This window comes from Schistocerca gregaria, unplaced genomic scaffold, assembly GCF_023897955.1.
Source record: "Schistocerca gregaria isolate iqSchGreg1 unplaced genomic scaffold, iqSchGreg1.2 ptg000614l, whole genome shotgun sequence".
Taxonomy (NCBI): Eukaryota; Metazoa; Arthropoda; class Insecta; order Orthoptera; family Acrididae; genus Schistocerca; species Schistocerca gregaria.
This window is the reverse complement of record NW_026062002.1, coordinates 751,442-776,998: the sequence shown is the minus strand read 5'-3', so window position 1 is coordinate 776,998 and position 25,557 is coordinate 751,442. Positions and strand designations below refer to the sequence as shown.

Genomic DNA, 25,557 nt, shown 5'->3' with positions numbered 1-25,557 from the left:
TAATTGCGTAATTTTTAGAAGCACAGAGGATGGTCCAACTGATGTGCACAGCAGTGGATACAGACTGCACGAGGGTGTGCCTCTTTCACTATAGGATGTACACAATTTTTCCGTGTTATTGCACTACAGCCGTCTTATGTTTGCGATACTAGTTTGTTTTTATCAATATTCTAACTGCTTAGCACTTGCAGCTAAACAGTGGCTATGCCTTGTGCACACCAGTTTTTAGCTAAGTCATAAAACCACATCCATCTCATATTTCTCCTTATTTGCAAAACGAAAAATTACTAATAGCTTACTTCAGACATCCGTTATTTCGTCGGCTTGTACTGACAAAGGACTTAATTTCACTTGAAACTTGCTCTAGAGGATTATTTTAACTTCACTTGAAATCTGTTCTTTAACATCATCCATAATACAAGTTGTTAAATGATTGTCAGAAAGTGGCTTCAAGTACTCCATGATGCTAAATAATCTTTCGTGAGTGTTCGTATCCAGCGAAGAATTTCAGAAGTTCTAAAAATTTTATTCACTCATGCCTCAGATTCCTCACGAGTTCGGAGACAACTTTTGCCATGCTGAAAAGCAGAAAGTCGTAATGCATCTATTCCGCTTCTGTTTCTGTAACCTTCTCGTTGTGTTTCAATGTTCCAATCGTGCTGCTTGTGAAAGAGCATGGTCAATTCTTACTGTGCTTAGCTGATTGTATTTAACAGTTGCTGTAACATGTGAAATTGAACCTTGGTCCTTTTTAGCATTCGAAATAAAATTTTGATGCCTCTTCGCCTAGTCCCCACTTACGCGATCAACCGTCAACCATTCCAAATAACGCACAGTAAGAACAAAAGTTGTTCCTTACAACGCTGCCACTTTACCACCGTTTTGAATTTTACTATTGTGTTTGACAGCTTCTTACAAATTTTCCCTAAAATTTGATAGACAAACTGCGTCAGCTTTCTTTCTTACACTCTTGCAAACACCACAATTGCATTGTGTGTGTATTTGGAAGAAAAGCGGTAGAGAAACAGTAAACACTTGAATGAAGCCCTAGGTATTACGTCAAGATAGTAAAAGAATTCAGCAAAATTTGTTACGAGAGCTACAAGAGGAGGAATTCAAGTCTTAACATATAAATTACTTATGAATGGATGAGATTATTTCAGTATTTGCTCAGTAAAGTGGATTCTCATGTTACAAAACAGAATGTCTTCTGGACATACAGCATTTCTAAGAATAAACTGTGTCACTGCGATTTCTTGATACATGAGAGCTACTCTGGTTTATGACACGGCACATTAATATCACATTGTAATCAACCAAAATAATTTCAGAAACGTGTCAAGCGATTTATAAACCGATGAAGGTGGAATATGTGAAGGTAAATAAACGTTTAGTACACTTTATGGGGACTATAAGAACAATTTTTAATTTTAAATAGTGTTACCACATCGGCAAAATTAATACAAAGTTCGAAACAGATGAAGCGCTTTTTAATTTGTCGCATCCAGAATCTAAAAACAGACAAAGTAGAAAGGAAAGCTAAGAAAGAATTTTTGAGTGTGACCACATCCTCTATTCCGGTTTGCTGCATGTATGTTTCCAGATGTAGGGATGGATGGCTGTAGCTGTGATTGTGGACATGAAGTCGAGTGCAGTATATTCCACCTCCCATCAACACACAAATGATAGCATGCATTATGCCCCTTACCCCCCCCCCCCCTCCCACCCATAGCCCAAGCTACTTTATTTTTAAAAATTCGACGAAACTAACTTTGAAGCCATATTTACAAACACACTCCAGACACTTCCAACAGCTGTAGCGACGCCAGCGCTCGAAGGTGAAAAGAAAGCTTCACGCCACAAGCCCGAAGTGCGGCACTCAATGTTACGAGCGTTAATGGGTAACATCGTGTGACAGATACCACGTGTAATCTACTCTAGCGCCCTCCGTACCAGCAATCGACGTGGATCACTTCTGGATATTAGACAGACTCACAATCTACAAGTCGACAGAGAACTCTCAGGGCGGACTTTCCAGCAATTCGCTGGGATAGGGAAAACAGTTTCAGTTAAGCTATCAAGGAAATTTAATAAACGCGATATTCCACTTCAGCAAGAAAGATGGCACACTAGCGTCCACTGTAACGTTTCTTTCCTTATGGGTAGTTAAAAGTGAGAGAAATATTCAAATAAATGAAAAGAAATAATCTGCGCATAATTATGAGTTTAACCCCACCGTGGCATCATATTTGTAACGTGTCCTTCCTGTGGCAGTATCTGTACGCGCATATATATATAATTAACCTTTGTAATCTACTGGACCATTACTATTATTTACCCTCTATGCCAACTCTGTTACATTATTTCAATGTATGAGATCGTGGTGTTACTGAACACCATCGTCAACCGCTGTTTTAAGGCTCGTTGACTGCACGACACTGCTGTCAATGATCTACTGGTCTTCCTGAAAACAGGCCTTCAGGTCCGACCTATGGAGAATAATTGCTTATCGCAATGTGCCGCTTAAGTATGTCGTTCATCTTGCTTTCAAATAACGTGACCACAATTTCGTGATACATCTACCTAAAAAGTATAAAATCATTTAAGTAGTTCAGTGCGGTAGTATTAAAAGGTTCACTACAATAACTGCAGAGACCGATATTTATGAATGATAATCTTATTATTCCATAAAAAAAATAAGACGTAGGAATTTCGGCAACCCTCCTCTTAGTACATCGAATGTCAAAACAGAAGTGAATCATAAGAAGAGAAAGTCTTCGTTTCTTTACAAAATCACTTGGTTTTTTCGAAAACTTAATTTGTTTTTCCGACAGAGGTCTCCTTTTACGTTTCATACATACAAGCTCTGAGTTCTCATCAACATCTGTTACTAAATCAATTGCTTTATATATATTATTCGTGACACAAGAGTTTTTAATATTGGATAGTTCCTCTTTTTTTTTTAGATACACTTCAGTAACCTTCTGAATTCTGGAAGCTACTGTATAACAGTATCTCATTCTAGCATTCAGGTAAAATTGGAGTGGTTACTTGACTAGACTACACACCAATTCCTTCCTTCACATATACTTGCAAGTTAACAAAAAATGACTATTTTGGGCAAAACGTTTGTGCCTTCGTTCCAGAAGTGTGGAAATATTTTGTCCTTGTTCCGGACTGATATATTGGTTTGATCACCAAGTTGTTGAGAAAATCGGACCTAAAAAACCAATCTGAACATTTGGACTTACTTAATTTCAATGTTTCTGATTACTTGAATTGTACTGCTTCTTACAGTCTATTACATCAACTTAGAAACTTCTTCTGTGTTCTACTATGGTGCTTTTAGTGTTTCCGCATACCGCAGCACGCAACATGGTTTTGCAGACGATAAGTGAAACTGTTTCATAGAGAAGAGAGGACAAAGAGACGATCTGGCATTAAGTCGATTCGATAGCAAATGACAAAAACGGGCGGATTTCTTAGGTTTTTACTACATATGAACACTTTTCACATTCTCCCGTGCAACGCGGCTGCTTGTCCTCCTTTCATGCAAAATCTTAAGGTCCTAGCTCATGTCCAAGGCACCACAGCCGGCTAAAAGGTCAATAATCGTTAACTAAAACTTGATTTGTACTGCTTCTTACTGGGTATTACATAAACTTAGGAGCTTCTTTTGTGTCAAATTATTATTTTCAAATCAACAGCTCATTGCATGCACTCCTTACTAGAAACATGAATAATCTCCACAAAAATTTGGAAGTTAATTACTTTGGTGCAATAAAGTCTCGATCATTCAGGAAAACGGATTTTCAATAACTTGTCAGCAGCCATAAAAGTTTTACTACTGTCAAAATTCATTTTAAGAGCAGCCTAAAGGATTTATTTAACCATCTCCTCCGACACCATTAATGAATTGAATTTTTTAGTAGAACTAGGGCGTGCGCGATTGAGAGTGAGTGAGGAGTGAGTGAGTTAGAATAAGAGAGAGAGAGAGAGAGAGAGAGAGAGAGAGAGAGAGAGAGAGAGAGAGAGAGAGTGGGGGGGGGGGGGAGGGTGTCAAATAATACGAGTACGATCAGAAGTACGTTTAAATTTTCATCCCTCATTTCACGTCGATGATCAGTCCACTTGCGATCTGTGGAAGGTAAATTAGCATATTAGTTTCCCACTGAGCATCTCCTCATTATGGATCATTTGCAACAGAAACTACATATAGTCTAATCTAACCGTCTTGTCTGTCCTATCTCTGTTGAAGGGTACACATGAGACAGATGCCTTCTTATTGTTGTTGTTGTGGTCTTCAGTCCAGAGACTGGTTTGATGCAGCTCTCCATGCTCCTGTATCATGTGCAAGCGCCATCTCCCAATACCCACTGCAACCTACATCCTTCTGAATCTGCTAGTGTATTCATCTCCTGGTCTCCCTCCTCGACCTTTACCCTCCACGTTGCCCTCCAATACTAAAATGGTGATCCGCTGATGCCACAGAACGTGTCCTACCAACCGATTCCTTCTTGTAGTCAAGTTGTGCCACAAAGTTCTCTTCTCCCCAATACTATTTAATACCTCGTCATTAGTTAAGTGATCTACCCATCTGATCTTCAGCATTCTTCTGTAGCACCTTATTTCTAAAGCCTCTAGTCTCTTCTTATCCAAACTCTTTATCGTCCATGATTCACTTCCATACATGGCTACACTCCATACAAATACTCGGATAACACACTTCCTGATACGTAAAGCTTTACTCGATGTTAACAAGTTTTTCTTCTTCAGAAACACTTTCCTTGCCATTGCGAGTATACAATTTATATCCTCTATACTTCGACCGTCATCAGTTATTTTGCTCCCCAAATACCAAAACTCCTTTACTACTTTAAGTGTCTCAGTTCCTTATCTAATTCCTTCAGCATCACCAAACATGTTTCGACTACATTCCATTATCCTCGTTTTGCTTTTATTGATGATCATCTTATATCATTCTTTCAGGACACTCCACTCCATTCAGCTGCTCCTCCAGGTCCTTTGATGTCTCTGACAGAATTATGTCATGAGCGAACCTCAAGGTTTTAATTTCTTCTCCATAGATTTTAATTCCTACTTCGATTTTTATCTTTTTTTCCTTTACTGCTTGCTCAATAAACAGATTGAATAACATCGGCGATTGACTAGAACCGCATCTCACTACCTTCCCAACCACTGCTTCCCTTTCATGCCCCCTGACTCTTGCAACTCCCATCTGGTATGTGTACAAATTGTAAATGGCCTTTCACTCACTGCATTTTACCACTGCCACTTCAGTATTTGAAAGAGTTTTCCAGTCAACATTGTCAAAAGATTTCTCTAAGTCTACAAACGCTAGAAACGTAGGTGTGCCTTTCCTTAATCTAGCTCTTAAGAGAGGACGTAGGGTCAGTATTGCCTCATGTGTTCCAGTATTTCTACGGAATCCAAACTGGTATACCCCGAGGTCGGCTTCTACCAGTTTCTCCATTCGTCTGTAAAGAATTGGCTTTAGTATTTTGCGCCTGTGACTTACTAAACAAATAGTTCGATAATTTTCACATCTGTCAACAACTGCTTTCTTAGAGATTGGAATTATTATATTCTTCTTGAAGTCTGACGGTATTTCGCCTGTCTCATACATCTTGCTCATCAGATGGTAGAGTTTAGTCAGGGCTGGCTCTCCCACGGGTGTCAGTAGTTATAATGGAATGTTGAATACTCCCGGGGCCTTGTTTCGGCGTAGGTCTTTCACTGCTCTGCCAAACTCTTCACGCAGTATATCATCTCTTATTTCATCTTCATCTACATGCTCTTCCATTTCCAAATTCTGTTTTCAAGCCCATTGCCCTTGTATAGATCTTCTATATACTCCTTCCACCTTTCTGCTTTCCCTTCTTCGCTTATAACAGGGTTTCCATCTGAGCTCTTGATATGCATACAAGTGGATCTCTTTTCTCCAAAGCTTTTATTTTTATTTATTTATTGTTCCGTGGGACCATATTAAGGAGAAATCTTCATGGTCATAGAACGAGTCAATACATGAAATTATAACACGATAGTAGAAACAGATAAAATGAAATATAAAAACATATTAAGGCGACAAGTCGTAAGTTTAAATAAAGAAAATTAACTACGTAACACTGAAATTTGCATAATTTTTTAGCTCTTCCAGGAGCTCCTCGACAGAATAGAAGGAGTGAGCCATGAGGAAACTCTTCAGTTTAGACTTAAAAGATTTTGGGCTACTGCTAAGATTTTTGAGTTCTTGTGGTAGCTTATTGACAATGGATCCAGCAGAATACTGCACTCCTTTCTGCACAAGAGTCAAGGAAGTGCATTCCACATACAGATTCGATTTGTGCCTAGTATTAACTGATTGAAAGCTGCTAACTGTTGGGAATACGCTAATACTGCTAACAATAAACAACATTAAAGAAAATATATGCTGTCAGGGCAATGTCAGAATTCCCAGACTATTGAATAGGGGCCAACAAGAGGTTCTCGAACTTACACCCCATATAGCTCGAACAGCCCGTTTTGAGCCAAAAATACCCTTTTTGAATCAGAAGAATTACCCAAAGAATATAATACCATACGACCTAAGCGTATGAAAATATGCGAAGTAGACTATTTTCCATGTTGAACTGTCACTAATTTCAGATACTGTTCTAATGGTAACTAAAGCAGCATTTAGTTTCTGAACAAGATCCTGGACATGGGCTTTCCACAACGGCTTACTATATATCCGATCGCCTAGGAACTTTAACTGTTTCGTCTCGCTTATAACATGCCCATTCTGTCTGATCAAAATATCGGTCCTTGTTGAATTGTGAATTAGAAACTGCAAAAACTGAGTCTTACTGTGATTTAGCATCAAATTGTTATCCACAAGCCATGAAGTTAATCCATTAACTACATTATCTGATACTGTTTCAGTATTACACACAAGATCCTTCACTGCCAAGCTGGTGTCGTCAGCAAACAGAAATATTTTTGAATCACCTGTAATACTAGAGGGCATATCATTTATATAAGTAAGAAACAGCAGTGGCCCCAGAACCGACCCTTGGGGGAATGCCCTCTTAACAGAGCCCCATTGCGAATGATTATCACTACCACTGTCAATATCGCAGAGAATTACCTTCTGCTTTCTGTTCTTAAAGTAAGAGGGGAACCAATTGTATGCTACTCCCTTACTCCATAATGGTCCAACTTGTGCAGTAATATTTTGTGGTCAACACAGTCAAAAGCCTTCGTTAAATCAAAGAAAACACCTAGCGTTCGCAACCTTTTATTTTATCCGTCCAAAACCTCACAGAGAAAAGAGAATATGGCATTTTCAGTTGTTAAACCATTTCTGAAACCAAACTGTACATTTGACAGCAAATAATGTGAATTTAAATGCTCCAGTAACCTTGTATATACAACCTTCTCGATAACTTTAGCGAACTCCGATGGCATGGAAATAGGTCTAAAGTTGTCAACATTATCCTTGTCTCCCTTTTTATAAAGTGGCTTCAGTAGAGAGTACTTTAATCGGTCAGGAAACCGACCACCGCTAAAGGAAAAGTCACAGATATGGCTAAGTACTGGGCCAACATACACAGAACAATACTTCAGTATTCTGCTAGATAGCCTGCCATATCCATGAGAGTTCTTGGTCTTTAGTGATTTAATTATTAACTCAATCTCCCTCTTGTCAGTATCATGGAGGACCGTTTCAGGTAACAGTCTCGGAACACTTTTTTCTAAGAGCGCTATATGATTCCCTGTTGGGGCTAGGTTTCTATTTAGTTCACCTGGTACATTCAGAAAGTGATTATTAAATACTGTACATATATGCGACTTATCAGTAACACGAACATTCCCACTACGCACTGATTCTATATCGTCGACCTGTCTCTACAGACCAGCCACTTCGTTTACGACTGACCATATGGTTTTAATTGTATCCTGAGACGTAGCTATTCTATCTGCATACCACTTTTCCATACCAGTTTACATATGATTATATGAATTAAGGAGATCTACCAGCATCCTTTTACTTGCACAATCACTTTACAATTAATATTGAAATCACCACATATAAATAATTTTTTGTATTTCCTACAAAGTGTACCAAAAACCTCCTCTAGCTTTAGCAAAAATGTTGTGAAATTGGCGTCTGTGGCTCTATAAATAACAATTAGAAGTTTAGCTCCATTAAATTTAACCATACCTTCACAACATTCTAACACCTTTTCAGTGCAGTACTTAGAAACATCAATTGACTCTAATGGGATGCTGTTTTTCACATACATGGCTACTCCCCCACACCGAAAAGAGCTCCTAGAAAAGCTGCCAGCCAACCTGTATTCTGGTAAAGGAAGCCTCTGAATTATCTCCTTATTTAAGAAGTGCTCAAATATACCAATAATTTCAGAGTCAACATCTTTAAGCAGTTCACTAACTTTATCTCTAACATCTTGTATATTTTGATGAAATATACTAATTCTCTCATTACTTGGATACTTAAGCTTTGTCAAAAGTGGATCTTTTGTTAGAGAGACTTCCCTTAAGCAGGAACACCTATCAGCTGACTGGTACAGCTCTAACATCAACTACTGCAGGAATTTTCCCATGAGTGATCCCACCACCTCGATCTATGCTGTCACTTTAATTTTCCTGTAGGCGGTGTCTATCTTACCCATGGTGATTTTCGCCTCTACATCCTTACATTTGTCCTCTAGCCATCCCTGCTTAGCCACTTTGCACTTCATGTCGATCTAATTTTTGAGACGTTTGTATTCCTTTTCGCCTGCTTCATTTACTGCATTTTTATATTTTCTCCTTTCATCAATTGAATTCAATATTTCTTCTGTTACCCAAGGATTCCTACTAGCCCTCGGCTTTTTGCCTACTTGATCCTCTGCTGCCTTCACTACTTCATCCCTCAAGGCTACCCATTCTTCTTCTACTGTATTTCATTCCCCCATTCCTATCAATTGTTCCCTTATGCTCTCCCTGAAACTCTGTACAACCTCTGGTTCTTTCAGTTTATCCAGGTCCCATCTCCTTAATTTCCCACATTTTTGCAGTTTCTTCAGTTTTAATCTACAGTTCATAACCTATAGATTGTGGTCAGAGTACACATTTGCCCCTGGAAATGTCTTACAATTTAATACCTGGTTTCTTACCATTATATAATCTATCTAAAATCTTGCAGTATCTCCAGGTCTCTTCCACGTATACAACGTTCTTTCACGATTCTTGAACCAAGTGTTAGCGATGATTAAGTTATGCTCTGGGCAAAAACCTACCAGGCGGCTTCCTCTTTCATTTCTTACCACCATTCCATATTCACCTACTACGTTTCCTTTTCTTCATTTCTCTACTATCAAATTCCAATCACTTGTCACTATTCTATTTTTATCTCCCTTCACTATCTGAATAATTTCTTTTATCTCATCACACATTTCATCAATTTCTTCCTCATCTGCGGACTACTTTTAAGATTATGGTAGGTGTGGGCTTCATGTCTATCTTGGCCACAATAACGCGTTCACTGTGCTGCTTGTAGTAGCTAACCCGCATTCGAATTTTTTTTTATTCATCATTAGACCTACCCATGCGTTAGGTTCATATTGGCCTTCCTAATACTTAAATCTATATTCGATGTTAACAATGACGCCGGTGGATAGACTATATGAAATTACTGATCGTCGATAAAGTCGCGAATATAACCGACATGCTATTGGGCCCTTCGCAGGGAAAGGGTTTTCGCCACAAAAAGCGGGAAACTGGAATCCAGCAAATGAGTAAAAAATATATATTCGGTGACAAAAAATTAGTGTACGTACACAACAATAGACTGGGATTTCTGTATTACATAAAGCAGTTTTTGTAATTGTATCTTGCAGCTTTAGTTATTTTTAATTAAAAGAGATTTTAAAAGGACAGAAAGAGCGTTTTGGTCTACGCTACACATCGTTCTGTTAGTATAGTCTTGACTTCGTAATCACTTTCGTGGACTTCTGCAACTCTCAATCAAAATCTCCAACCTAATCGAGACAATACGCTACGATACAGCCGACATCATGACAAGAGAATGGGCTACATCAAACTCGAAGTAATTTTATATAGATAAGGATCTCAATGACCTGTGTACGTCTAATATAAAAGATTTCCTAACCATTCTCCTCAAATAGATCGCCATCTTCACTTGACCTTTAACTGAAACTGTTTCAGAATTAAAGACTGAATTCAAAGAAAATTTGGCTTCCAGTCACAAAACTAGAAAAATAAAAATAATAAAAGTGAGAATGTGAAACAGGTTAGCAATAACCACAAACAGGAGATTCTACAGAAAATCAAAGTGAGAAAGGAAATTATTAATATTATCGACCGTTTAGGAACTCTATGCTACGAAAGGGATGAAACCACATATAGAATAACTGGTGGAAAAGTTAGTGTGTTTTAAGATTAAATCCAAACAACAATTAGAGAAAAATATATCGAAGCTAGGCCTATATTACGAAAAATTGCTAAATCTCGAGGCATATTGTGTCCTCCAGTATTTGATGAAGTGTTTGTGCCCCTAGCACGGATAAAACAGGATCTACAGCATCAACAGAAACTTCGGATATGTGTTTCATATTTCATCCAAGCCTACAGTCTATAAATACTAAAACAAAATACCACTACAGGGAAACTACCTACGAAGAAGTTCTTGGTAAAACTATGTAGCTGTAGTTGCCTTGGACTAACGACGTGTGATTATCAATGTAACCTGTACAGACTGTACGCTTTCCAAAGCTGTTATCCATGAAAAAGCTAAACGACGTTTCGTGAACAAAACACAATTTAAGACCGGACCACTAATAAAATTATCTGACAATAGGCACTGTTGAAAATTTGTGCCAGACCAGGATTACCACCCGAGTCTCCTGGTTACTAGGGAGAGGCAATGATCACTGTGTCCGAATTACGCAGTGGTCAACATAATAGCACGAACTGCCCGAGCATGCCGTTCGTCAGATCCAAATTCTCAATTTCTCCATAGACTGCTAATGCAGTGCTCCTTGAACATTATCCTCCTCGCCTTAATTAAACAGACACAGAATATATACAAGCTTGGCCTTACGAACATTGCAGACGCCGTCTATGCAACACGCGTCACACTTCAAAGAGTTTACCAATACATTGCATTGTTTACTATCGACCACGGATCAAGCAACGTAAAAAGCACTGCGTCTACTGAGATCATGATTCAGAGTTTTTTTTTTAAAAAAAAAAAGAAACTAATAAGTCGCCTACATATTATAGTTGCTGCCGAAAGAGGAGAATCACTATTTTCCCACAAACGGAAATATAGTTAAAATTACGCTTCTAATTCGGCTAGTTTCGGCGGTTACTAAAATTTGTAGTGAAAGTTACATAGGGAACTCTCCCGTCCCCCCACCAGAAACGTAGTTTTCGTCGCTGTTGTGCGACTTTTGTACACAGCCAGAGAAAGTGTGTTAAACATGGCGCGGACGGAAACACTAGGCTACGCTACAGGGAAATCTGCTTACACAACGTTTACTCGGCATTAATAATCGTTGGCGTAAACATCTCTCAATCAAATTACCCCCTTCCAACCTAACTTAGATCTCGGGCTACACTGCCCATAGGCCTGTCATCACAACCAAAATTTCAGTGTGTGGGGGATATCCTGTATTTCTCGCTAATCTCTCTCTAGGCAAAAATGTCAGTTATTGTAGATTGGTGGCAGTCTCAACTACAAGATTTACTAATGATAAACACTATTGAGGCGGCTCGTAATTTTAGAATAGTTCTCTTCGTCTTACTTGGCATAAATTGTTCGCTGGCGTCCCAGCAGCTAGCTCCTTCAGTGTCTGCTTCTGCCATCGCACCACGCCAGTCTGTTGTTATCCTAGCAGACAGAACGCACCGCACATCCGACAACTTCGGAACCACTCAACTGGCCAGTTAGCAACTGAGCCGAACACTGTTTACACCGTCAAAGGAAAACTATGCAAAGATGTACACTCGAATGGCACGACTGAGTAGTACACACACAAACACACAAACAGTAATATCTGTAGAACGTCCATCGACACGCGCAGAACGAAATTCTTCTCGCGAACGTACAGCGTCTCCGAAAAAAATCTCGTGACTATATTCCGGCGTTACGGCCAGGTTCTCATTCAAATGAGCAAAAAATGTTATATATTTTTTTTTGAGACAGTGAAAATACACTTGAAGGATCTGTTTGGGAGTTACGAGTGATCATACTATGAGCTTCATTTTAGATTTTCAGTAAAAAAAAATGGCGCCCGCAATTATGATTTGATCACGCGGACTGCGTGCAGTGTGGCCTCTCAGATGTTACCTGAAATCAAAAATGGATGACATCAGTTGATACTAAATTACTTCTCTGAAATTGAAAATGGAAAACATCAGTCGATGTTACATAAAATTTATGGGAGCGCATACCTAACCGCAATGAAACAACCGTAAATTTAACGATACGGTACTAATTCGAACTCTGAGTTCGATTTTTTGGGTGGTTTATTTCACTCCTTATGCCTTCACAAAAATTACTTAATATTAATCAGTGTCATATATTATAGGTATAAGCTCCTAAGAAAAGTGTTTACTTTTCTGGGTCAGAGGTAGAAGTTAAGAGATTGAACCATTTTTAGTTAATGCTGCATGCCGTTCTGAGAAAATTGTTTCTCCAAAAAAAAAAAAAAAAAAAAAAAAAAAAAAAAAAAAAAAAAAAAAATTCAACGTCTAGGGAAACCTTTTAGTTATATTATTACTTCGATTTGCATGAACTGAGGGTTACATGTATATTTTTAATGTCGCTGAACACGAATCTGCAGTAAGATTTTCAATATTCAAAACGGCTAATGCAATACGGAGAGCACAGGATTATGCTTTGTCCAATTTTTACCAAAAATGCATTTTCGTTATTTACGTTTAGTGTGCAATCCAAGGAGCACTTTTCAACCCTTTCTCTGGCTGGAATTGTTCCTAGATAGCAACTCCCTGTTCTTCTTGGCAGGAAAAGCCGATCTGTCTAACCTGGATATGCAGCACTCGTTATTCGTCAGTGTTATCGGCGAGTTTGTTTGCAGTATGAATCATTTTGTGGACGTGCGTCACGGGACGAGCTTTGATCTACATCTATATGGATACTCTGCAAATCACATTTAAGTGCCTGGCAAAGGGTTCTTCGAATCCCCTTCACAATTGATAGTTAATTGAAACCCTCAGCTGCCGACAGGTGTTGTTGATACACTTCGATGGGGACAGCTGAAAATGTGTGCCCCGACCGGGACTCGAACCCGGGATCTCCTGCTTACATGGCAGACGCTCTATCCATTTGAGCCACCGAGGACACAGATGAATACCGCGACTGCAGGCATTTATCCCTTACACGCTTCCCGTGAGACTCACATTTCCAACCGGCCACAATCCACAAACGTAATGTACGTAATAGGTGTTTGCTCATCCACTCAATACTGGCCCACACTAAGGTGACGATTCCCGTAAGATTTCGGGCAATCTGTGCGCATTCGCACAGACGAAGGTCAATGGCTGGGTAACGTTTAACCATATATATGAAGATAGTAACTGTTCTCGAAAGAACAGGCGCCACTGACGACCGGGCAGCTTCTCTAGAATACATGGTAGACCGGCCTATGTGGCCGAGCGGTTCTAGGCGCTTCAGTCGGGAGCCGTGCGACCGCTACGGTCGCATGTTCAAATACTGCCTCGAGTATGGATGTGTGTGATGTCCTTAGGTTAGTTAGGTTTAAGTCGTTCTAAGTTCTAGAGGACTGATGACCTCAATTGTTAAGTCCCATAGTGTTCAGAGCCATTTGAACCATCAGTCCCTGTGCTTACACACTACTTACATTAACTTATGCTAAGGACAACAAACACACACAACGATGCCCAAGGGAGGACTCGAACCTCCAACGGGGGGAGCCGCGCGAACCGTGACAAGGCGTTTGAGACATGGCGGATACCCCGCGCGGCTCATGGCAGTCGTGACACTGCTTCAAACAATGGGCTGTAGAAACTTTTTTAAAGCACGGATTAAAAAAAAAACTTTTCCGTTCCAAGAGTCTGGACAAGTACACCTTAAAAAAAATGCAACTACAAAGAAATTGAATTTTCGAACTTTTTGGATGAGAACCTGTCCCTATGGAACACCGTTGATAAAATGTCACAGGGATTATGTACTCAGGTTTCACATGTGGATTAACAATTCCTAATCGAGGAATTTGCATCTCCCACCTTGGAATTCTCAGTACAGAATTTTTATCCATTACGAGATTCTCAGCCACTTTCAGAAGTGATTTCCCGTGATTCTGCAAAACTTTTCCGTTAGCCAATCGTAGCAACTATAATATTTGGTTCCTGGTGCATGACATGTCTCTTAACTTAAAGTGACCAACTCATTTGCATAAAGAGCTAACTTATCATCCGCTTCTTTACTTGCGTAGACCGTTTATGGTCTTCAAAGATTTTTTTTCTTTAATCGTTTTTTTATGTCTTTTATCAACTGCAACACTTTCTAAACTTAACGCCATTGAAGCATGGTCTTTTACTGAATGACCAAAAAACAATGCCGACAGCTGGAGTCGAAGGTTTTTGTTAATCAAGCCGTTTGTATTCTTGTGGTGATATCTCCATAGAATCTTTCATTCCGCAACACATATTTCTTTTATATAACTGAGAAGTGAAATACCGGTTTTCATAGATGCGATTTAACATATTTTAATATAACGCAATAAATATTTCATTAAAATTTTCATCCCCTTACTATCGAAGTTCCAAAACCACTGAAACACATAGTTTTTAAAAATTCTAACAGAGGAGCCGAATACGAATTGTCAGATATATTTAGTAATGCTTTCATAATGAACCATTTTGAGAAACATCTCACACCCTTTAGGAGTTAGGTTTTCAAAAACAATTAAACATGTATTCTTCTATTTAGAACCAAGGAGCCAAATTCAAATCTTTATCCATTTAATTCTAAAAATGCTTTCATAGTGAAATATTTCATAAAACTTTTCATCCCCTATTTCACTCTATTAATGAGTTAAATTTCCAAAAGCAATGAAACACATTCTTTTTACATCCAACTGAGAAGTCAATTACCTATTTTCATAGATGTAACTTTAACAATGCTTTAGTAGTTCTTTAATAATGATTTATTTTCAAAAAACCTTCACTATTTATTCTATCCCCCCCCCCAATGAAAGAATTTCGGAAAATGATAAAAACCTTTTTTTTGTTTCTGGCTGAGAAACCAAATGTCAATTTTCGTAGTTTTGTAGTTCTAGCTTCAACAGTGACATAGGGACATATTTTTTTTAAAAAAAACTTTTCAACCCGTATTTCACCCCCTTAGGAGTGGAATTTCGAAAAATCTCTTCTTAAATGGTGCTTTCAGCGTAATATTTACACCTTCATCAAATTTCAAGTCTGTATACTTTGCAGGTTGGGCTGGAAGGCGATGAGTGAGTGGATACATGTGCCCCTATTGCATCTCCTTGGAGGTTGTAGTTCCAAAAACAGTGAAACACGTATATTTCAATAACAGAATTTCCATAGATTTATCTTTAAAAATTCTTTCACACTGAATTATTTTCATAAAACATTTCATCCTATATTCCCCCTCCTTATGAATTGAATGTATCAAAAACAGTGAGACATGTAATTTTTTTTTTATTTTTACTTCAACCGAGAAGCCAAATTCAGGTTTAAATATATTTAGCTTTAAAAATGCTTTCATAATTAAATATTTCATGAAACATTTCATCCTCTATGTAATGGGATTGTGGTAGTGACACACCAAAATCACAATAGTAATCCGTTGTAGTTGCTACACATTTTATTACAATCAAAAGCATTATAAAATCACAATCACAAAAATACAAGAGATTGCCTTATAAGGCCAGATCAGATGGACAAATAATAAATAAATTTCTTTACGTGGAACAAGACCCGTTAAACTTCAAATTTGGATATGACTAGGTAAATATACTTAGGAAAGGCTTTACTTAAATAGTACAAATGTGCATAGAATGCGCAGCAGAACTCTCATTACTTCCAATCAGCAGAGAAACAGATTAAGCCTAAGAAACAGATTTTTTAACGTTTGGCTACCCAACTTTCCATAACAAAACTATATACAAATGATTAAAGCAATTAAGGAGGTACTTTAATTTTGACCAAACCGACCTTCAAATTTACTTACTCAATTGATTAATCAACAATATTCATAGAATGATTACAACTAGAACATGACCATATGACAATTCCCTTAAAATAAGGTTGCTTCAATATTTCGTGTGAATTGGCGATAGACGCGAGCAGACCAAGGATTCAAATCAATACGAGAGATCCACGAGACAGGGAGTGACATAGAAATATACTCAACTTGACAATGCAATTGAACTTTGGATGCTATAGTTCTCCACCGGAACGATGGAATCACGCGAAAGTGACAACATAACCGAATATGTAAAGGAGAGGACATGGCCTTAAACATCTCTCTGCCGCCGTGGTGCTCTGTTCCCTGTATGCTAGCGTCGACCGCTGCCAATTATCTCTAACACAACACACATCAAGGGTAGAGAGTTTTCTGAGACATATACTACACAACCTTATCTGGAGAGAAGGTGAGCATTACAACTGAACTGAAACAAATGAGCCTCCGTCAGTTACTTGCCCAGTGCCAGCCCTTAAACTTTGATTAATAAGTTCGCTAAAAGTCATGCCGAAGTTAAGATGACAAGATTTATCTCCAGGTTCCGCATATTAGGGGCAGAGACAATGAATTGGCGACGCTCTTAGCCGTATGTTCGCGGGAGAGTCTGGGGAAGGCAAGGGCCACGTGGAGCCGGATCTTGGAGCGAATTTCCTTCTCTCCGAGACACCCGGTTTCTTCTGCGACTCAGCCGGCAAACAGGCTGTGGACCCCAGGTGGGGACCGAATAGGCAGCAGTAGGCGGATGGCGACGTCGTTACTGGCTGTTGCCCTGTTGCCTTCGGGGGGGCGGGGGGCTCTTGTGTAAAGGGGGAGACAACCGTGGTGAAGTGAAGGTCTCTATTCCACAGGAACGAGTTAGCATGATATATCCACGATTCGGTGGTCGGGGGTCATTTGGCGCTATACAAGACCTAGAACCGAGTTCGGGAACACATGTTTTGGCCCAACCTATATCGCGATGTCAGGAGATTTGTTGGCAACTGTGTCCAGTGTAAGCGCGGTAAGCCCGATGTGGGTCCGTGCAGAGAACTACTACAGTCGCTTAGGGAGCAGTGTCCTCTGGACCGCGACTCAAAGATCGAAGCAACGATCGATGGAAACTGGCGCCAGAAACGCACCAGCTCACTCTATTTCATCCCCTTAGGGGTTGAACTTCCAAAAACACTAAAACACGTATTTTCTTATTTGTAACCTTGAAGTCAAATACCAATTTTCGTAGATGTAGCCTTAAAAATACTTTCATAGTTATTCCATAATTATTTATCTCAAAATAAAATGTTCACCCGCTATTTCACTTCATTCCCAGTAATAATGGAACACATATTTCTTTATTTCTGACCTAGAAACCAGATACAAATTTTCGTATGCCTAGCTTCAAAATTACCTTAATAGCTACATGTTTCAAAAATCCTATAATTTCCTGTGTCTCCCCCTTTCAGTGTAGGAGGGATAGTGTCGTACAAGAGACAGTATACTCAGTAGACAACGAACTGCTAGTTGTGAAATCAGCGACATAGGAACCGAGACTGACACAGAAGGTGCTGAAGGTGAAGCACACTAGACTCGTGTCTACCACGGCTTCTAATAATATCGATTTACCATGAACGGAAGTTCCGAAAAGTGAGCAAGTAATTTTACAGTAAATTCAGTACCGATGGAGAGGATATACAACGAAAAACATTTCTGTAAAATTTCAGAAATAATGAAATATTCCACTCAAGTCGCGCGGCAGAACACGCAATGGATATGCTTGCACTTAAGACGGAAAGCCCCACGTGCTTACGCAGGCTTACGACAGATCGCAAAATTCGGCAGTAGGCGTAAGCCAACCTCGTGTGCTGCTACCTGTTGTTGATGCCAGGCATCAAGGTCTCAGTAGTACGGCCATGCACTGGAGAGTAGTTGCTTTGTAAGCACTCCGTCTTCAGTCCACGAGTGGCCTACTGGGACGGGACCATCCGACCGCTGCGTCATCATCCGTGGAGGATGCGAACAGGAGGGGCGTGGGGTCAGCACACTGCTCTCCCCGTCGTTATGGCGGTTTTCTTTGACCGGAGCCGCTACTATTCGGTCGAGTAGCTCCTCGATTGGCACCACGAGGCTGAGTGCACCCCGAAAAATGGCAAGAGCGCATGGCGGCATGGATGACCACCCATTCAAGTGCCGACCACGTCCGACAACGCACTTAACTTCGGTGATCTCACGTGAACCAATGCAACCTCAGGGGCAAGGTCGTTGCCGCAGATATTTTAGAGTAGTTGCTAACGTTTCATAATTATCTAGTTTACGGGGAAAATGTAAAAATGGCGATTGTCACCAAAGCTACAACTAATCTGAATTTCTGGTTAGTTATCAAGTGGTCTTGTGTGCGAGCCTGAATTTTTCATCCTTTGCGGTGGGAATGATTCAAACCTGTCATGTTCTTCTTATGAAGTGTTCTATTTATTTTACACACAATGATCATTTGTAGTTGTGTTGAGTTACTACCTTGATAAATTTTTGGATGGCGCACGTATCATAACTGAGATCTGCGCTTGCGCTTAATGGCTGAAGGTGAATTAGCGTAATGAGTAGTAGCGAATGTTATAGTAACATGTTTGTACATTATTTCAGGTAAATTACGTTAGTCGTGTAATATTATCCGTATACCAGTATAGTATGTGGGCCAATTACGTTAGTCATGGAATACTATCCGTATAAGACTATGTCACCTTGATGTCCCGGAATTTGCTTCAATTTTGGAATCCACGAAAGAACTGGAAATTTTCCTTTACACAGCTTTCCATATAACTTCTATTACAGTGATTCAGTCTTGTCTGTCACTCGACTTTTCTGATCGGGAAATAAATTCTATCGCTCAGATGCTTATTACCTCTTCGTGTTTCTATTTGCCGATATTGCTCATAAACACTTACATATCTCAAAGTTGCTATGGACAGTGATGGAACGACACACTTTTCTATGGCGACACTGCACTTTAGAGATAGAAAAACCGATCGGTTAAAACGATATGGGTATTTTAGTTCTGAATAACCCATGTCTTTCGGTATTTGTTTGCTCTCGGTTATAACAAGTATCTTTTTTTTTTCCTGATAACCACGTAAAAACAGATATATCGATTAGCCACAGCAGCCGCCGTAAAATTTTTAGTTTTCAAGTAAACCTTTTTTTAAAAAAGACGAGTAATTTTAATTCGTAAGATTTCCATAGCTCTGAAATACTGCGTTATTACAGAAAAATGGGAAAAGTGATGTATGCCACTTTAATAACACTGCTGACAGAAACGAGCAACAAATGGATTGGTCCAGCATTGCCGAGACAATATTGTGCCTGTTATACAAGCAGTGCGCGAGACTGGACGCAGTTTCTCGCTGTTGTCGAACGTCAGTTGTAACACAGAATGGCACCATCTGGAAGTCTGGAAGTATTTTACGATATGCGGTAACGAGTGAAGCACATGGGTTGATTTGGTCGACTTGAAACATCATACAAGGAAAAAAGTTAAAATTTCCGGGATAGAAATAGAAAGTGCCTGATCTGCTGCCTGTGTCTACGTAGTATGCCGTTATCTGCTTGTAGCCCTTGAAAACAGAGAAATTAAAACGAAAAAGAGTTCTCCAGCCGAAGTATTCACCCTTTATTGCAGGACTATACGTAACTCCCGCATAGTGCTGTGATAACCGATTACAATATAATTTTTGAGCAGAGCTTCTAAAAACTAAAATCAGTAGGAGAATACTGGCAGTTTTCTGTAGTACGGAAGCGCTCGCCATATTTTGAGAGAAGCAGCGAACAGCTGACAAAGTTTTATTTGACTATTTATTTTAAATTATGTCCGAAAGAACAGACACCATATCCATATACGTATATGGTTCTGGCAATACCAGCCATGACCTTCTTCTGTGAAGATGCACACGTATTCCCCGAACTGTTACGGCACTTGGTAAGAATGTCTTCCACGAGTAATGAGTGTGTTGGTGTGGGACACTACGAATGTAGTGTGTGCATATACAAGGTGAGTCTCGCGGGAGGCCTGTGCGAGATAGTCCCTGCAGTCACTATCGTCTGTGCCCTCGGTGGCTCAGATGGACAGAGCGTCTGCCATGTAAGCAAGAGATCCCGGGCCTTAGTCCCAGGCGGGGCACACATTGTCACCTGTCCCCGTTGATATATATCGACACCCGAGAGCAGCTGACGGTATTAATATAATTCTAATTTCGTTCTGGACGGCTGCAGGTCATCATAAAAGTATTTAATTTTACGTGTTGATTCCATTTATCAAGAAACTGAGAAAGTCAAATTTTTTAAATCTTTGTAGGATTCCTACGTTTACTAGAGGAAATAATGTAAATAAAAGACTGAAAATCGGTTATTACAAGCACTGGAATAGTGACGGGCTTTAACAATTAGGTTAAAGTGAGCCGAAAACCAGTTGTTTCAGCGATAACCGACATTCCCACTGGAGTTCTGCGTGGTAAGATTGACGCGCAATTGACGCATGGTGCACGGAATGGCAATTGAATCTCAATGTAGACAAGTGCAATCCGACAACAGAGGAAGTGGGTTACAATACGCTTGTTCGCCCACTGCTTGAATACTGCTCAGCAGTGTGGGATCCGTACCAGATAGGGTTGATAGAAGAGAGAGAGAAGATCCAACGGAGAGCAGCGCGCTTCGCTACAGGATCATTTAGTAATCGCGAAAGCGTTACGGAGATGACAGATAAACTCCAGTGGAAGACTCTGCAGGAGAGACGCTCAGTAGCCCGGTACGGGCTTTTGATAAAGTTTCGAGAACATACCTTCACCGAAGAGTCAAGCAGTATATTTCTCCCTTCTACGTATATCTAGCGAAGAGACCATGAGGATAAAATCAGAGAGATTAGAGCCCACACAGAAGCATACCGACAATCCTTCTTTCCACGTACAATATGAGACTGGAATAGAAGGGAGAACCGATAGAGTACCCTCCGCCACAGACCGTCAGGTAGCGTGCCTAGTATGGATGTAGATTTAGACATCTAGAACAATTTTTCAGGAAGGTTACTGCAGCTCTGATGTTCTCAAAATGAACGGGCCAGCCATTGGCGTCCTCGAGGGGGAGGGGAGGAGGTGGGGAGGGGAGAAGAGGCAAAGGGGCACTTTCACCCATAGCCCCCAACCCTCCCTGGAATCTGGAGTAAAGAGGTTTTATTCGTTACAGTATACTCATACTCTTCCAGATAAGACTTCTCCACAATACTGCTAAACCTTAGCTTTGACCAGTTGTAGCGCTTATAGAGTTAGGGTCATGCAGCTTGTTGCATCTCGTAACTGACCAGCTGATTTGTACACACAGTGCCAGTTTCAGAATCATGCACTCCAGCCCCGACGCGCCTCCCGCACTCCCCTCCACTGGAAATATTTCTGCAGATTCCAGTCTGCCACTGTGCATATGTTTTGATAACATCCTGGTTTTAATAGCATCGAAGGAACAGCATTGTGCAGTAAAGGGTAGACCTAGCACAGAACACACCATTCACATTGAAACGCATCACTTAGTAGATGGTGAAGTACTCTGAAGCTAGCCAGATAGAAACAGAAGTTCCTGGCACTATATTTGACCCAAATTCTAATCTTACACTAATCTCTTGTATCTACCTACCACGCCCTAAAAAAGCCAACGATTTACTATTATTAGAAGTTCCGAAAAATGAGGAAGAAATTGGCCCACACTTTTTTCCGTTGTGTATTATTTCGATTCCCCCATAAAGGGAATGGACTTGTAGCCACAGGTTACACAAGCGATAGATGGCTTAAAATACATAAAAAGAGATGACAATAAGAGACGATTTTTAAAAACACAATGGTACACGGTATTTTCGATTTTTACAGGAAAATAATGGATGACAAAATAAAGGTTTTTGAAAAATACGCTGGTGGACAATATTGGGGATTTTTTATCTTTATAGATGACTAGCGGAAAAGCATGGCGTTGACCAGGCATTTATTTACAGCTGTGCGTCCACGCCCGTACAATGCAGCGTCTGGCCTTGTCCTGAATTTTTATAACGTATCTCCTGAAACATGTGTCGTACAATGATATAATTTTGTAGGTACGTTCAGCGTCATATGCGGATACTGTCTGCGAAATTTATTGCGAATATAGTAGCAAAGAAGTAACAAATTTAAATGTCACGAATGCTGTGATGCCCACACACTTGGGTGCAACTAATGTACACGGAATGCTTGGCACGATCATTATAGCTACCATCACCTATGGTCGAAATTGGACCATCTGTGTCGACGTAGTGAAAATATAAATTTGCATAACATGGTAAACGTCCATTCTTTCGAGCCATCGGACCTGATCTACGATCAAAAATATCTTGTAAATGTGGTAGGGGCCACGGCCTTGCCGCAGTGGATACACCGGTTCACGTCTGATTACTGAAGTTTAGCACTATCGGGCGAGGTCGGCACTTGGATGGGTGACCATCTGGGCCGCGATGTGCTGTTGCCATTTTTCGGGTTGCACTCAGCCTTGCGATGCCAGTTGAGGAACTACTCGACCGAATAGTAGCGGCTCCAGTCAAAGGAAACTACCACAACGAGTGGGAGAGCCAGCTCCTCCTCCACCCTCAGTGAGGATAACGTGGCGGTAGGATGGTACTGATTGGCCACTTGTGGCCTGAAGACGGAGTGCTTTTTTAAAGTAGTGCTGCCTAGATAAAACTGACAGTCTAGGCTCAGGGACTGTCCACGGTAAATGCTGCATTGGACCTACGAATACTATTAAAATAACAGTTTGAGTTCTCTTTAATTGTCCAATCATCTGAAGTGAGTCCTTATTACAGTGCGCTGAAAAATAGATTTTACGTTAATGGAAGATAAATTTTATGTTTCCAGAATGAGATTTTCACTCTGCAGCGGAGTGTGCGCTGATATGAAACTTCCTGGCAGATTAAAACTGTGTGCCCGACCGAGACTCGAACTCGGGACCTTTGCCTTTCGCGGGCAAGTGCTCTACCAGCTGAGCTACCGAATCACGACTCACGCCCGGTACTCACAGCTTTACTTCTGCAAGTATCCGTCTCCTACCTTCCAAACTTTACAGAAGCTCTCCTGCGAACCTTGCAGAACTAGCACTCCTGAAAGGAAGCTGTGAGTGCCGGGTGTGAATCGTGCTTCGGTAGCTCAGATGGTAGAACACTTGCCCGCGAAAGGCAAAGGTCCCGAGTTCGAGACTCGGTCGGGCACACAGTTTTAATCTGCCAGGAAGTTTCATATCAGCGCACACTCCGCTGCAGACTGAAAATATCATTCTGGAAACATCCCTCAGGCAGTGGGTAAGCCATGTGCCCGCAATATCCTTTCGTTCAGGAGTGCTAGTTCTGCAAGGTTCGCAGGAGAGCTTCTGTAAAGTTTGGAAGGTAGGAGACGGATACTGGCAGAAGTAAAGCTGTGAGTACCGGGCGTGAATCGTGCTTCGGTAGCTCAGATGGTAGAGCACTTGCCCGCGAAAGGCAAAGGTCCCGAGTTCGAGTCTCGGTCGGGCACACAGTTTTAATCTGCCAGGAAGTTTCAAATTTCATGTTAATGGCGGCAAATTAACTTTACCCTAATGACACACAAGGTCAATGCCGTTCTATCACATAAAGTATTCTCAGATCGAAATGTTTAGCATTACAAAATCTCCAATGTAGATTCATCATGCCACAATTATAATTCTCAAAATAATTTGGAGCTACGTTCAATGCATATTTAAATGCATCTTTCAAAACAATAACAGAATTCTCATTAGATCATCATTACCAGTGGCTAGAGAATTCCTATTATTTCGTCTACCAAAAACCGCGTCTCACTATGGCTACTTCAGTACAGTTTTGTTTTCCACTGCTGACAATAGAAACGATCTGGTAGATGTGGCATTGTAGATGCCCAGTATGCGTGTCTTAATGGAAATAAACCGTCTGGAACGTTTACCCTTGAACGTCCCTGGAATGGGATTTCATGGAACGTTATTACTTTCCTGTGTCCATTTCTATCACACCAGCTGATCGCCATGACTGGGGAGGGGGAGGAGGGGGTGAATTTAAAGTTGGCAGCACTTTGAGTGGCAGAAAAACCGAAGAAAACCTAACGTTTTCGTCATTTGTTTGACGTAGTGCCAGTTCGTCACATAGGACGCTTTTCTTTCGGAAACGTTTACATTCATCGTCTGGCAATCAATGTCGCCTGCCGAGGTATGCAGTCGCACCACTCTGTACGAAACAGAAGCTTAAGTTGATGGAGTCGACAAGTAAGGAGCAGTGTCTGTCTTGTTTTAGATATGGAAAATTCAATTATAGGCCTTATTTTCTGCCTTGTAGTTGACATAGGACCTTGCGATTTTGCACGACCGAGGTCCGGTAGCCACACCACACGGGAAAATGCGAGGAGTGTTAATGTGTAGTAAAAACCGAAGAAAACCTTACGTTTTCTACATTTGTTTTCCTAATAACGAAATGGGAAATCGTCAGAATGAACGCTTTTCTCTCAGAAACGTTTACATTTATCGTCTGGCAATTAATGTCTCGTGCTGAGGTATGCAGTCGCACCACTCTGTACGAAATACAGTAGGTTCTAAGGTGATGCAGTCGACAAGTATGGTCGCAATATATTGTCACCTCGAAATACATCGACACCTCGAAATAAATCAACACCTCGAAATAAATCGTCACCTCGAAATAAATCGCCACCTCGAAATAAATCGCCACCTCGAAATAAATCGAAACCACGAAAGAAATCGAGACCCAGAGATAAATCAAAACCTCGATATAAACCGACACATCCAAAACAACCGACACATCGAAATGAGTCGAAATATCGAAATGTATAGACATCAAGATGCATTACGACGTACGAAATGGATCGATAATTCGAAATAATTCGAGGTCTCGATATGATGCGTGGTCTAGAAACACATCGACATCTGGAAATATATCGATACCTCGTAATACAAAGATTTCTCTAAAAAGAGGGATATCTAAAAATTTATGGTTACTTGAGATATAGAGATATCTCGAAATATATCGATATCTCGAAAGAAATCGCTATCTGGAGTACACCTATACATGGAAATATATAGATACCTCAAAAAATATAGACAACCCGTATTGTGTCGGTATATCAAAATAAATCGATATCTCGACATAACCGGATACACAGAATCAATCGATAACTCGAAATACGTCGACTACTCGATATAGACAGATATATAGAAATAAATCGACTGCTCAATACAAAACTGGG

General features: G+C 40.3%; 1 non-coding gene across 1 annotated transcript; it reads right to left on the bottom strand.

Annotated features, from left to right (window-relative positions):
* Positions 1-13,319: 13,319 nt before the first annotated feature.
* Trnat-ugu (transfer RNA threonine (anticodon UGU)) lies at positions 13,320-13,393 on the bottom strand. The gene has a single exon. It is a non-coding gene; the product is annotated as a tRNA-Thr (tRNA).
* Positions 13,394-25,557: the final 12,164 nt, after the last annotated feature.